The following is a 13,215-nucleotide window of genomic DNA, read 5'->3' on the forward strand; positions in this document are numbered from 1 at the left end:
CATTAAGAGCTGTTGAAGTCGTGACTTACACTTAATAAACTTTTACTTGGAAGAGTCTGTAATTCCCCGAACTTGTCATGTGCCATAAAACTAAATTCTTATCTCAGTACTATATGTGACTTTGGCTTCAGACAAATGCTAATAGATCACATGCTAGAACAGATCGCTTATTCTTAAGCATCTTTACCTGGGGAGTGAGAGGGACCATGATGAAATGTCAGTAACTATAATCAATCGATCAATGAATCAATTGATCAAACACCAAAGAGCAGCAAAAAAAATAAAATAAAACACTGTAAAGCATAATTTATCTACATTCACACTCACAGTAAGAGTGAAGAAATAAATGACTAATCCTATTCTATTCCAACGATACCTCAGCATAGGACTGTCTATTGAAGTTTATGAAATGGGTGTTGATTCTTCAGAGTAAACACATGAGATAAGGGGGGAAGGGCTGGCATTATGCATTCCGTTTTGCAAGTTAGAAAGCAGTATACCGACAATTGGTCAGTGACAAAGCCTCAGTCCTCAGCTAGATCCCAGGTCTGCTGACTCCAGACCTAGGCACTTTCTACCTTCCTTGCTGGTCTCGGCAGGAGATCCTGAAGCATCTTTGAGGATGCACAGACCCTGCACTGGAACTGCTTCCTAGGGGAGGAGACATTATTCTCACGATCGAGGAGGCTGGGAGTCCGGTGTGGGCAGTGGATTAAACGTGTTGTCTAGGTCCCAGGCAGCCCTGGGCTGTGCTGACATGTGGGACACACAGACTCTGCCCTTGGTGCATGACAGCAAGTCAGATCTGTCAAATACAAGCAGTGTGTGCCCGTGTGCCCAGTCGCTTCGGTCACATCCGACTCTTTGCAACACTGTGGACTCTGGCCCGTCAGGCTCCTCTGTTCATGGGATTCTCCAGGCAAGAATATTGGAGTGGGTTGCCATGCCCTCCTCCAGGGGATCTTCCCGACCCAGGATCGAACTTGCATCTCCTGAGTTTCCTGCACCCACGGAGCCATCTGGGAAGCCCAAATATAAGCAGAACATTCCTGAAAAAACATTAAGCTAGGTGCTATTGATACTTCATTCAATCAAAAACTGAGCAAAATCTACTTCTTTTGCTACCAATTCTCTTAAGTTTTTCTTTATAGACTTCTTTTACGTGGACCATTTTTAAAGTCTTTATTGAATTTGTTACTATATTGCTTCTGGTTTATGTTTTGGTTTTGTGGCTGTGAGATCTTAGCTCCCCAGCCAGGGACTGAACCCACACCCTCTGCCCTGGAAGGCAAAATCTTAGCCACTGAACCACAGGGCAGTTCCGCAATTTCCTCAAGTTTTATTTTTTAAAATATCTCTCCAGAGGATTTCTATCTTTGAGTTTGATTTCAGTGAAATAAAATCAAATATCAATTTTATAAAAATATTAGACTGAGAATAATAGGAAATGCAATTTCTAGTTAGCACTTAAGAACAAAAATCGTTAAATTAACAATTAGGCTATGTGTAAATTTAAGAAAAGCAAAACTATAAAAGGAAGGAAAGGTAAAAATGAACATTTAAAGGCATTTTTTCCCCATTGTTGTTAGTTTATGTCTGTGACATAAAATATGCAAGTGAAAAGACAATGAATTCTAAATAATTTAGGAACTTCTTTTTAATAACTGTTTATAACAACATACACAAGACCTTTGGTCACTGTTTTTCCTGATTCACAGACAAGAGCCCCTTTTTCTTCCTCTTTGGAGTTACCATGGCAGTTTTGCAGTGAGAAAGGAAGCAGTTACTGGCAGTGGTTGGATGCAAACGAATTCCTTAGGCACTCTGAAATGGCATGCTCACCAGCCCGAGCTTACTCACACATCGTATGTGCTTTTACGAGTGTAGAGATCACTGCCTAACACAAGCAAAGCGGGAGGGGGATGAACAGGAAGCAACGAACCCGATACTTCCTATGGTGGCACCTGGCCAAGCGAAAGCTAAGTGTTGAACGAAGCACATCTATCCTAACGCAAATTGCCTTGCAATTTTATTAATCATAGAAAGCCTATGAAGTTCTGATTTTGAAGATCTATAGCCTACTTACAAGATATAGAACTGGGCAGGATCTATTTGGGGGTTTGGTTTGGTTTTCTTTCTGGAGGGGTAGGCCTTGGGTGTTAGGGGAGAACACCACCCCCCCCCCCCACTCTGGGCAGTATCTTTTTTTCACCACCACCATTGTTTACATCCACAAAATGGATATTTGATAATTTGCAAAATCGTTTTACATCTATTATCTCCTTTAATCCTTAGAAGAGCTCCAAAATCCATTCAGTTATAGTGATTTTAGAAATTAAAACATTGAGCCTCTAAAAATCAACAAAAACCATGAAACTTTCCCAAGAAATCCATTGTTTTCTGGTCACTCTGGGAGCTTCTTTCTTGTTCACAAGTCCTGGAAATCTATCGTGAAACTGCTGAGGGAAGTTAGGCAAAGACCAAAAGAAAAATAGATAAAAACAAAAACCCCTCAAATTTCTCAGTAAAGATTTGCGTTAAAATATGAGAAGACGTATTTAGGGAGCCCAGAAGGAAAGTGTTGTGAAATTGCTTGAGTTTAGCCAGAATCCTGGGTCCAAGCAGATGGGCCTGTAGATGTTTTCTAGGGAGTTAGTCCCGTCCACCACTAGAACAGAGGGAGCTGTGTGTGGTCACTTTCAAACTTATCAACCCTCTCCCCAGCCTGGTCAGAGGCAGGAAGTTCTTTTTATAGGAAACACATTTTGGCACCAGATGCATCATGATATGCAAACTCTCTGGGAGGGATAACACACTGGCCGCAGTTCATGCCAAGATGAAAGTGATGGCAGGCAGAAATTTCCTGGGATCAGCTATTGCCAGGAAGGAGTGGATGAATGGCCCGGTGCTGGCTGGGCCCCTGAGGAGGGTAGAGGCAAGAGCAGATGACCGGGGCCCCGGAGACAGATTTGCTCCCTGTGGTCACGGCCAAGTCCGGCACTGAAGGCAAGCCAAGAATCTGCGGAAAGAAGGTCGGTGCTCCGTGCGATCCAAGCACAGATCATAAACCACTGCGGTCTTTCTAACGATGATGCCGATGATGACAGTGTCAGTCTGGCTTTTCAGTGCCCAGATAAAACTCCTTATTGTCTAGTATTTATGACCTTGGGTGGTTCTTTTTAAAAATATTTATTTGTCTGTGGCAAGTCTTAGCTGCGGCATGCGGGATCTTTGACCTTTGTCATGACACTTTGGGTCTTTTAGCTGCTGCATGTGGGATCCGGTTTCCTGACCAGGGATCGAACCCAGGCCCCCTGCACTGGGAGCTGGGAGTCTCAGCCACTGGGCCCACCAGGGAGTGCCCCCTTGGTGGTTCCTTGTCGTGGGGGCTGTCCTACACACCAGAGGACGTTTAGGAGCATCCCTGGCTTCTACCCCAGAGACGTCAGGAGCACCTCCCTCACCAGCTGTGACAACCAAGAAGGCCTTTTGATATTTCCAAATGGCCCCTGAGGCCTAAGTCACAGCCCCAAGCCCCTCCGAGGCTCAGTCTCCCTGCACCTGCAGTGGTCACGGCCCTTTCTTCTTGCCTGCATGGATGATCTGCCTTCCGACCTTGTTCCAAACCTGCGCGTTTCCTTTCTCTGCTGAAGAGAGGGTGGAGACAGCATCTCCCGGGAGGGCCTGGCCCAGGTCACACCAGGCCTCTTGGTTCGGACCCTTCCTCCCGCTTCCCGTGTGACCCGGGCCCAGCCCTCGACCTCAGCAGGCCTCACTTCAGCTTTAAAACGGAATTCTGTCTCTGTCCTCAGATCACATTTGTTATTCCCAGTGGCAGCAAGAACGTCCTTTTCTTCTTTAAAACGGTGTTCTTTTTTCCTCTATTTTTTCCCCTTTATACATTCCGTATCTTATTTGGTTCTTATTTTGAGTTGCTGTTACTCCACTTTGATGTGAAAATCGGAAAAGTTTATGACAATCTGAACAGCCTTGGGCTACTGGGTTTACCCAGGAGAAAGAAAGTTTAAAACTCCTGTGATCTCATTGTCTGGGGATTGGTCCTGAGATCTGTAACCTTACATAAGTGAACTTTTATTTAGGCTTTCCAACTACTGAGTGGGGCATTTTACCAAAGCTACACTGTAGATTGATTTAAGGGAGAAAAAAATTTTTAAGTGATTAGGAAAAAAAGAGAAGAAACTTGCCCCAAGTTACACTTCCTCCTTTAAATTACCTTGCTTGATGGCTGTTTGCTTTCCACCGCATACCTGATGTGACCGTCCCCACCAAAACAATAGCCAGGAAATGTGCCAGGAAAATTTTAGAAGAATGTTTTGTGCCATCCGAAAACTTATTTTGCTCATGCCCACTAATAAAGCATTCCATCCTTGGCCCTGAATTACTGAGAAGTAACTTAACATGCCCAACCTAAAGACAGCTCAAATGGCAAAGAGTCTGCCTGCAATGCAGGAGACCTGGGTTTGATCCCTGGGTCAGGAAGAAGACCCTGGAGAAGGAAATGGCAACCCACTCCAGTATTCTTGCCTAGAGAAGCCCATGGACAGAGGAGCCTGACGGGATACTTTGCAAAGAGTCGGAAACGACTGAAGGGACTTAGCACCCACGCACGACCTGACATGGAATCTGAACCTGGGTCAGATGATCAAAACAGGTATGCCCCGCCTCGTGACAAGAACTGCAGCGCCCTGGGGGAAAGGAAAAAGGCCTGCATTTACTGCTGGGCGGTCCCTGGTGCCTGCCCCATGAGTGACTGGATATGATAGCAGCTATGGGCAGAGAAGTTCTCCAGGTTGGCGCACTGCCCCTGCCGTGGCCACCATGCCTGCAGATGCTGCTCACTTATTCCCCAAGGAAGTCCTAGCAGGTTCTCTCCTTTGAGTTGAGACTTATTAATAGGAGATCTGTGCGAAAGACACACAGAGCCAGTACGTGAGATCTGGAAGGCTCTCCGGGGGTCTTATAGGTAAAGAGGTGAAGGCCCTTGGAAGTGATGTCATTCAAGGTCACATGGCCAGTAAGTGGCTGAAATGGAGTTAGATATTATTCTTGCTCTCGAGTTATATTACACCTTAGGGGGCGAGCACCAATACACACCGGTAACATAATTCCCACATCAAGTTACGTAGCTGTCTCCTAATAGAGAAGGACCCAAGGGAATGGTTCTAGAACAGGCGAAGTTTGAAGTAGGGGATAATGAAGAAAGGCATGAATCAGAGACTCCCAGATAGCCAGAGGCATTGAGCCCCTGAGAAAGAGTTCCTGAAGAAGACTAGGTACCAAACGTGGTTTGATGGTGCCACAGGTGGTTGTGATGCAGTGATGGTAGTGATGCTGATAATAGGGATGATGGCGGTGCTGTGGTTTGGTGATGGGAGGAGTAATTGCTGTAAAGACGTTGATGGTAGGAAAACACTCAATATTAGCTCATTCATTCAACAAATATTTATTGAGAATCTCTAGTCTAGGTTCATTTCAGTTCAGTTCAATTGCTCAGTCATGTCTGACTCTTTGTGACCCGATGGACTGCAGCATGCCAGGCCTCCCTGTCCATCACCAACTCCCAGAGTTTAAACTCATGTCCATTGAGTCGGAGATGCCATCCAACCATCTCATCCTCTGTTGTCCCCTTCTCCTCCCGCCTTCAATCTTTCCCAGCATCAGGATCTTTTCCAATGAGTCAGCTCTTCGCATGAGGTGGCCAAAGTATTGGAGTTTCAGCTTCAGCATCAGTCCTTCCAATGAACACCCAGGACTGATCTCCTTTAGGATGGACTGGTTGGATCTCCTTGCAGTCCAAGGGACTCTCAAGAGCCTTCTCCAACACCACAGATCAAAAGCATCAATTCTTCTGTGCTCAGCTTTTATTATAGTCCAACTCACACATCCATACATGACTACTGGAAAAACCATAGCCTTGACTGGATGGACCTTTGTTGGCAAAATAATGTCTCTGCTTTTTAATATGCTGTCTAAGTTGGTCATAGCTTTTCTTGCAAGGAGCAAGTGTCTTTTAATTTCATTTCTGCAGTCATCATCTGCAGTGATTTTGGAGTCCAAGAAAATAAAGTCTGTCACTTTTTCCCTTGTTTCCCCATCTATTTGCCATGACGTGATGGGACCAGATGCCATGATCTTAGTATCCTGAATGTGGAGTTTTAAGCCAAATTTTTCACTCTCCTCTTTCACTCTAATCAAAAGGCTCTTTAGTTCTTCTTCACTTTCTGCCATAAGGGTGGTGTCATCTGTGTATCTGAGGTTGTTGATATTTCTCCTGGCAATCTTGATTGCCTGTGCTTCAATCCAGCCCAGCGTTTCGCATGATGTACCCTGAATATAAGTTAAATAAGCAGGGTGACAATATACAGCCTTGACATACTCCTTTCTGGACTTGGAACCAGTCTGTTGTTCCATGTCCAGTTTGAACTGTTGATTCTTGACCTGCATACAGGTTCCATGTATTCAGATTCCAAGCATGCTAAGTGTCCAGTTCTTTGCAACCCTATGGACTGTAACCTGCCAGGCACCTCTGTCCATGGAATTTTCCAGGCAAGAATACTGGAACGAGTTGCTATTTCCTCCTCCAGGGGATCTTCCCAAACCCAGGGATCAAATCAGTGTTTTATGTCATCTCCTGCATTAGTAAGTAGGTTCTTTACCACTAGCATCATCTTAAGTCTAGTTACAATTGTAAACAAAATAGCTTCTGCCTCCACAGAGCTAACAGTCTAATAGAAAAGACAGATTTGTAAGTAGAACATGCCAACAGAGTGTGGCAAAATCTCTGACGAAATAAGCATTGGGTTGTAGGAGAAAGCAAGCCCTTGAAGCCTTGCTCAGAGTTTTCCCAGGACAAAGCAGTATCCTGACAAGTGTTGGGACATAGAATGAAAAGGCAGAAGAATGATTAACCAAGACCCATAGCAATGATAAGCCACACGATTATTCATGGAAACCCTTTTTTCATGGTGGGAATTATACCCAAATAGCCATCACCAAAAGCACTGCAGGAAAATGTAGTCAGAGGGAAGCTTTCTCCTCTGGTGACTTACTTGATTCAATTGCAATTTTTTTTAAAAGGTGACATTAGGAGGAAAATCTGGAAGGAGAGAGAAGAAAAAGTGTCAATACTAGTTAGGTATTTTTAAATTCCAGTCTTTGCACTGTTGCCAGCCTGGACTTGCCTGCTTCCCTTGAGGTGTACACATTTATTTTTGACCCTGGACCCTTGCTAATATCGAACCACAATGCCATCATTAATCCCCATTAATACCTTATTCTAGCTGTGCCTTTTGGGAACTAACTCAAGATTGGACTTTTTTTTTAAGCCAATCAATGTTCAGTATACTCTTCAGTGTTATATAAAAAAAAAATATCTTGAACCCCAGCTACTAAATCAAACTGACCACAAGTGGAGTAGGTCCTGGAGTTTTCTAGAGCCCAACACAAGATAAATGACTGTGGACCTTGGAGACGTAATGGACTTCAGGGCTTCTGATCCCCAAGCTTATGTGGTCTCACAGATAAACTGAAAGTAAAGCAACTTTTCACTCTGTCCATCTTTCTTCCTCTTCATCTTGTCCCAGTACTTTGACAGTTTTTTTTTCCCTTCCAAGCGTGAAAAAGACAGTCGTGACATTACTTCTTTGATATTTTGCTCAGCAGTTCCACAGAAAGCTACTACGAATCCCTGTCTAGTATTTTCCCAGTTGTTTACTCGGCCATCTCATGGAAAGCTTCACATTCAGCAAACCGCTTCATGCAGCAAAGTATTTCACGTATTCAGACTACATTTGCAAATTCACTTGGATTGGGAATCCCATGCAGTTACCTCAAATGAACTTTCAAATCAGAAGTAAATACATGAAGTCTACTCCCAGGTCATATATATAGACCAACCACAGCACAGCTTCCTAAAAATTTTATTAAAAAAATTAAAATGTTAAAGCACTATAAGCAGCTAAAATCCCTTTCCTGGAATGAACTGTCCTGGAGAAATCTGAGGACTTGGGTGTTCCAGGGTCATTTGTCCCCAACGATTTCCCCACTGAGGAGCTTCTTCACATTTCTCATATGAATCTTATAATTGGAAAATTTTCATCTGTTAAAAAAAACAGGATTATTAAAAATAATTTGTTTCGCCATTCTTGTGTCAGAGATTTATCTAACTGCCAATCAAAACTTCCAATGGGAGTGGCACCCTCAGTGACAGCAGACTGAATGTGGCTCGGTACCAGCTTTGTGAAGGTCAGGATACAGTGCCCTTTGGTGTTGAGAAGAATGGCCATGGCTCAGACACCTGCACAGTCTCGCAGATGCCTAAGTTAAAATTTCTAGGCTGGCGACCATTGCCAGATGTAGGATCCTCAATGGATTTCTGCTCTGAGTCAGAGTTTCTGGAGCTCTGACCCTATCTGTTTTCTTAAATTGTTATTTTCTCTCTCTGCATTCGTGCCCAGGGATGCCAAGAACGGTATTCCTGAGTCAGGGAGAGCAGGAAAAGCTAGAGGCCTCGGGTGCACTCGGCGACCTTTCCAATGGCGACACAGCTCAACCAGGAGCTCCCGAGGGTGGCAGCTTTGGAGAATCTACCAGCTAGGATTCATGAAAAACCTGATTGTAGTCTGACAGGGTGAAATAATAATTGCAGTCAGATTTTATTTAACTCTTAAAGTTGGATTCAAGGTACCCACATGCACGAAAGGCCTGTCTGTGGTTCAGAAATAGCCAAGGGAATCCAGTGATGACCGGGGTGGGTACAGAGTCAAGATCATGTCCAGTACATTGCAAACTAAGCATAATGCCGCCTCGTTCAAGGGCTCTCCAGGTGGCTCAGTGGGTGAAGAATGTGCCTGTCACGCAGGAAGCACAGGTTCAGTCCCGGGTGGGGAAGAGCCTCTGCAGGAGGGCATGGCTACCCACTCCAGTGGTCTTGCCTGGGAAATCCCACGGTCAGAGGAGCCTGGCGGGCTACAGTCCAGGGGGTCGAAAAGAGTGGGACACGACTGAGCATGCATGCATTCACCAGGGATGGACGTTTCTGCTTATTGAAGAACTTTAAACAATTGACAAATATATTGGAACTCAATAAAAATAATAGAATTTATCTAGCAGAAATGGTTTTCATAGCCAGTTTTGAGAAATTGTATCCACTTCATAAGTAACCAATGTGCAGAGGAAGAGCAGGAGTAGCAGGAAGTCAAATGACTTATCCAAGGTCACTGGTGAAACTGGAAAAGGGTCTCAGGTTCCCTGACCCCATGCTTCCACAGACAACGCTGCATTTCCCCTGTCTGTCCTCTGCCTGCCCTCTTCCCGTGTCACATGAGCTCCTTGGATACAGATGTCATGCCTTTTACAAGTCCTGTCTTTTTCAGCCCTTCTCTCTTAGGCTGGGGTGGAGGAGGTTGATGAGACAATGAACTGTTCAGACATCATTTTTTTCCCTCCTATGATAAAAGTCAGCAATGTAATGAGGTTTCCATTTGTGGGCAAACAGCTTGGCCTCTCCGTTATTAAGGTTGCATTTCTTATGCCCGGGCTCCCCATATTTTGGGAGAAAAACAGACATTTATTATAAGCCATCTCTCGAATGTGATGATCACAGTCAATCTAAATGTCTGCTTTCCCTGAATTGCTTCCTGGAATGAGGTCTCAATGCTGCATCTATTTTGTAATCACATCGGCTGTTTCTGAAACACAGGGATGCTTCTCAGCGGGCCTTCCGAGTTCTGCAGCCGGAGCTGCTCTGGTCTCCTGGGACAGACCCCCCCGGGAGGGATGAACAGAAGTCCTGCAAAGCCAGCATCCCCCTTTGGACAGGCCCCCTCAGGGCTACGCACTCTGCATCTCTTCCTGCCCTCCCTCCTTCCCCTCTCCTTTCTCCTGACATCCTTTTCCGATCTGCTTCCTGCTCTGCTCTTTCCCTTTCCCATCCATCCATCCACGCACCCTTCGTTCACCCATCCACGCTTCCATTCATATACTTTTGGAGCCTGTTCTGCATACCAGCCCTGCACCACGAGGCATTGGAATAGCAATGAAAAAGCAGCAGGCAGTGCTTGGAAAGCTTAAAATCTCAGTATCTCTGTCTCTCTCTCTCTCTCGGTCCACCTTTTGTTATTTCTTTCATGATTGTCAATTAGTAAAATACGTTTGGACCAAATAGGAATCCTCAGTTACTAAGGGAGGCAAGATTAATCATCTCTAGTTGTAATGACTTTCATGAAAAACGAGTCTCATTACCCACTCCTGTTAGTGCCTGTGTGCGTGTTCAGGCGCTTCGGTCGTGTCCGACTCTGTGACCCCGTGGACTGTAGCCCGCCAGGCTCCCCTGCCCATGGCGTTCTCCAGGCAAGAACGCTGGAGTGGGTGCCATGTCCTCCTCCAGGGGATCTTCCCCACCCAGGGATGGAACCCGCATCTCCTGCATTGCAGGCGGATTCCTCACCCACTGAGCCTCCTGGGAAGCCCCACTCCTGTCACAGCTTGTATCAAATACTTAAAGCAAAGCACATTTGAACAGCGGTTGTGTGCTTCACAAGAGAAGTTAGGGTTAGTTCCTGTGGTTTGTTGCTGTCGTTGTTGAACTAAAATTTACATACAATGAAGTGTATGGATACTAAATGTAAAATTTAATGAGTTTTGATTCGGATAATCACCACCGCAACCCAAATTTAGACTTTACCACCAGCCCAGAAATTTCCCTTGTGCTCTGGTGTAGTCAACCCACATCCCCAGAAACAACTACGATCCTGATTTCTTAGAACAGATTAGATTTGCCTGTTCTTAAGCTTCACATACTGGATTTATACCTTAGGCACTATCTGGAGCTGGTGCTCTTTAATCAGCATGCTCTTACACTTGCTTCAGCTTGTTCCTTGGTATTTCTGAGCAGTGCTTCACCATGCTCTGTATCCCGGTCTCTCACCCATTCACCTGCGGATGGACATTTGGGATGCTTCCAGATTGGGACTGTTGTGAACTAAGCTATTAAGAAGACCCTTGTACAAGTCCCTGTGTGTGCATGTATTTTTGTACTTCTGAGACAAGCAGTTAAAGCAGACATATCTAACTCATAGGGTATGTATATGTTTAGCTTTATAAGAAACTGTCCATTTTCCAAAGTGATTGGAACTCTGGAGTATCATGGACGCAATTTGATACACACACTGTACAACCTCCTCCTACAATTAAGATTGACCTTCACCAGACTGTACGTGGGAGCTTGTTCATAAAAGCTGGATGGGTTCCTCTTCAAGGAAGAGCTCTTCTCCCTCCCAAATTTAACTCTCTGCCTTTGAAACTAGCTCAAGTTTTCCAAAATTTATATCCTATGGTCTTTGAAAAACTACTACAGGCAAAATTAGGTATAAAATTGCATTCTGCAAGAATTACAGAAATCCTACCCTTTATGAGAACATAACTTCAACAGTGAAATTTAACAGAATATAATAGGTTTATAACAGAGAAAAGTCACCTTACCAAAGCCATATAAAATGTGCTCACAGGATTAGAAAAATATCTTTACATATTTAAAAAGAAGCAGGAAAAATAGTAATTATGCAAAAGGCAATGGACCTAAGCCTGAATTCAGAGAGGCAGCCTACCCTGCTGGGCACAAAAGGAATTTTAACTATTCTCTCCTCTCAGGTAAATATTTGAGAAAATTCTAAACATGTTTAAAGAAGAAAATAGCAATTATGTGTATTCTCACTGCAAGAACTGAGCACAGCATATTGGCATATCTGCTTCTAGTTTTATTTTATTTTTAATGAGAAGTCTATTATAATTTTTGGTTAAAAAGATAATAATGCTCTCTAAAAAAGAATTCAGACAATAAAGAAAAATTTAAAGATAAAAGTTAAAATCATACTTGCAAAACTCTTCTCCAAGTGTTCTATTTGCTGTAATTAATACCTCTAGATAAAATCTTGACTCTTCAGTCCAAGACTAGTTTGATTTCCCCTCCGAATGACTGTTTGAAGCCAATGTATTTCCTTCTACCCTTTTGTACCCTGGGACAGATTGGAGCAGAAAAGGGCATTATTGGGCTCTGCTCTTTCTTTGAGGATCCTGTTAAATGTCTCATTCCAGAATCCACTCCACCTACCTGGAGGCAGATCTTGTTCCCACGAGGGGATGACTCCAGATTTCCATCATTTCCCAACTATAGGCCCAGACTCACCTTTTTAGAGCTGTAGACCCTTTTCTACTAGCCCTTTCTACAGAGCTGTTATTTCCATGAATCCCACCAGAATAAGGGTGAAAAAAATCTGCATTTTGATTCAGCTTGCTTCTTTCCAGATTTTGAAATGCAAAAGTACACTCTCAGGATTTTGTTGACTTGACAGTTAGGCTTCTGAAGTCCTGGTGCTGTGAAGCTGAGCCATGCTGCCCCTCTGCCCACCTCTAAACCTTCGTCTTTTCTTGGACCAGCTTTCGAAGTGTCCCTGAATTATGTTCTGCCTCTGAGGCTGCTGATAGTGACTTTCGAAGGGTCTGGTTTTTAAATTTTTTTCCGGTATCATAGGTATTATGAGAGCACAATTTAGTAAGCCCTTGCTGAAGCTGAATAATATCCAAAGTTCTGGGCTCCTCTCGTCTCCCTGACCACCCGTGATGCAGGACCAAGACATTTCATTCTGTCATTCGTCCGACTCTGAGCTCGTGGTAGGGTGTCAACAGTCAGCTGTGGCAGGAAAAGGGACCAGCATGCCCTTGATGTGCCCCCTAAACCTATCTTATTGTCTCAGGAGGAGAACATGACTTTAACCCTTTACATGTGTCCCTTAAGACTTATCTCTTTCAGTATCTAGGCTCCATAGAAATCAATTTCCTAATTAGAAAACAGTAGCTAACCTGGCCAAATGCTAATAAATGAGAAGTGTGATTTGTCTAGAATGGGGGAACAGGTCAGCATTAACAATTAAAAGGGCTATAGACAAGAGAGCTCCTTTTTTTCCCCTTACTCTTCCTTTTGGCTGATTGGGCTCAGCTGTAGGCTATAAATAACACTTTTAATTAATGGCTCTTTGAAAGTCAGTCATCAGAGCCTTAGTTTAGGAATTTTTACCTCTGAGATTCATTGCCCTATTCTATTTCTTAATGATAAGAATAAATAACTGGTAATGTGAGTTGAAGCTGAATCCACTTACAAATATCAAGCTACATCATAGCACTCTTCAGGCTTCACTA

General features: G+C 43.9%; 1 protein-coding gene across 1 annotated transcript in view; it reads left to right on the forward strand.

The window, feature by feature from the left end:
* F13A1 (coagulation factor XIII A chain) overlaps positions 1–13,215 on the forward strand; it is a 140,744-nt gene that overhangs the window by 63,309 nt on the left and 64,220 nt on the right. The gene's annotated exons all lie outside the window — the stretch shown is intronic.

Source organism: Muntiacus reevesi, chromosome 20, assembly GCF_963930625.1.
Source record: "Muntiacus reevesi chromosome 20, mMunRee1.1, whole genome shotgun sequence".
In the NCBI taxonomy this organism is placed as follows: domain Eukaryota; kingdom Metazoa; phylum Chordata; class Mammalia; order Artiodactyla; family Cervidae; genus Muntiacus; species Muntiacus reevesi.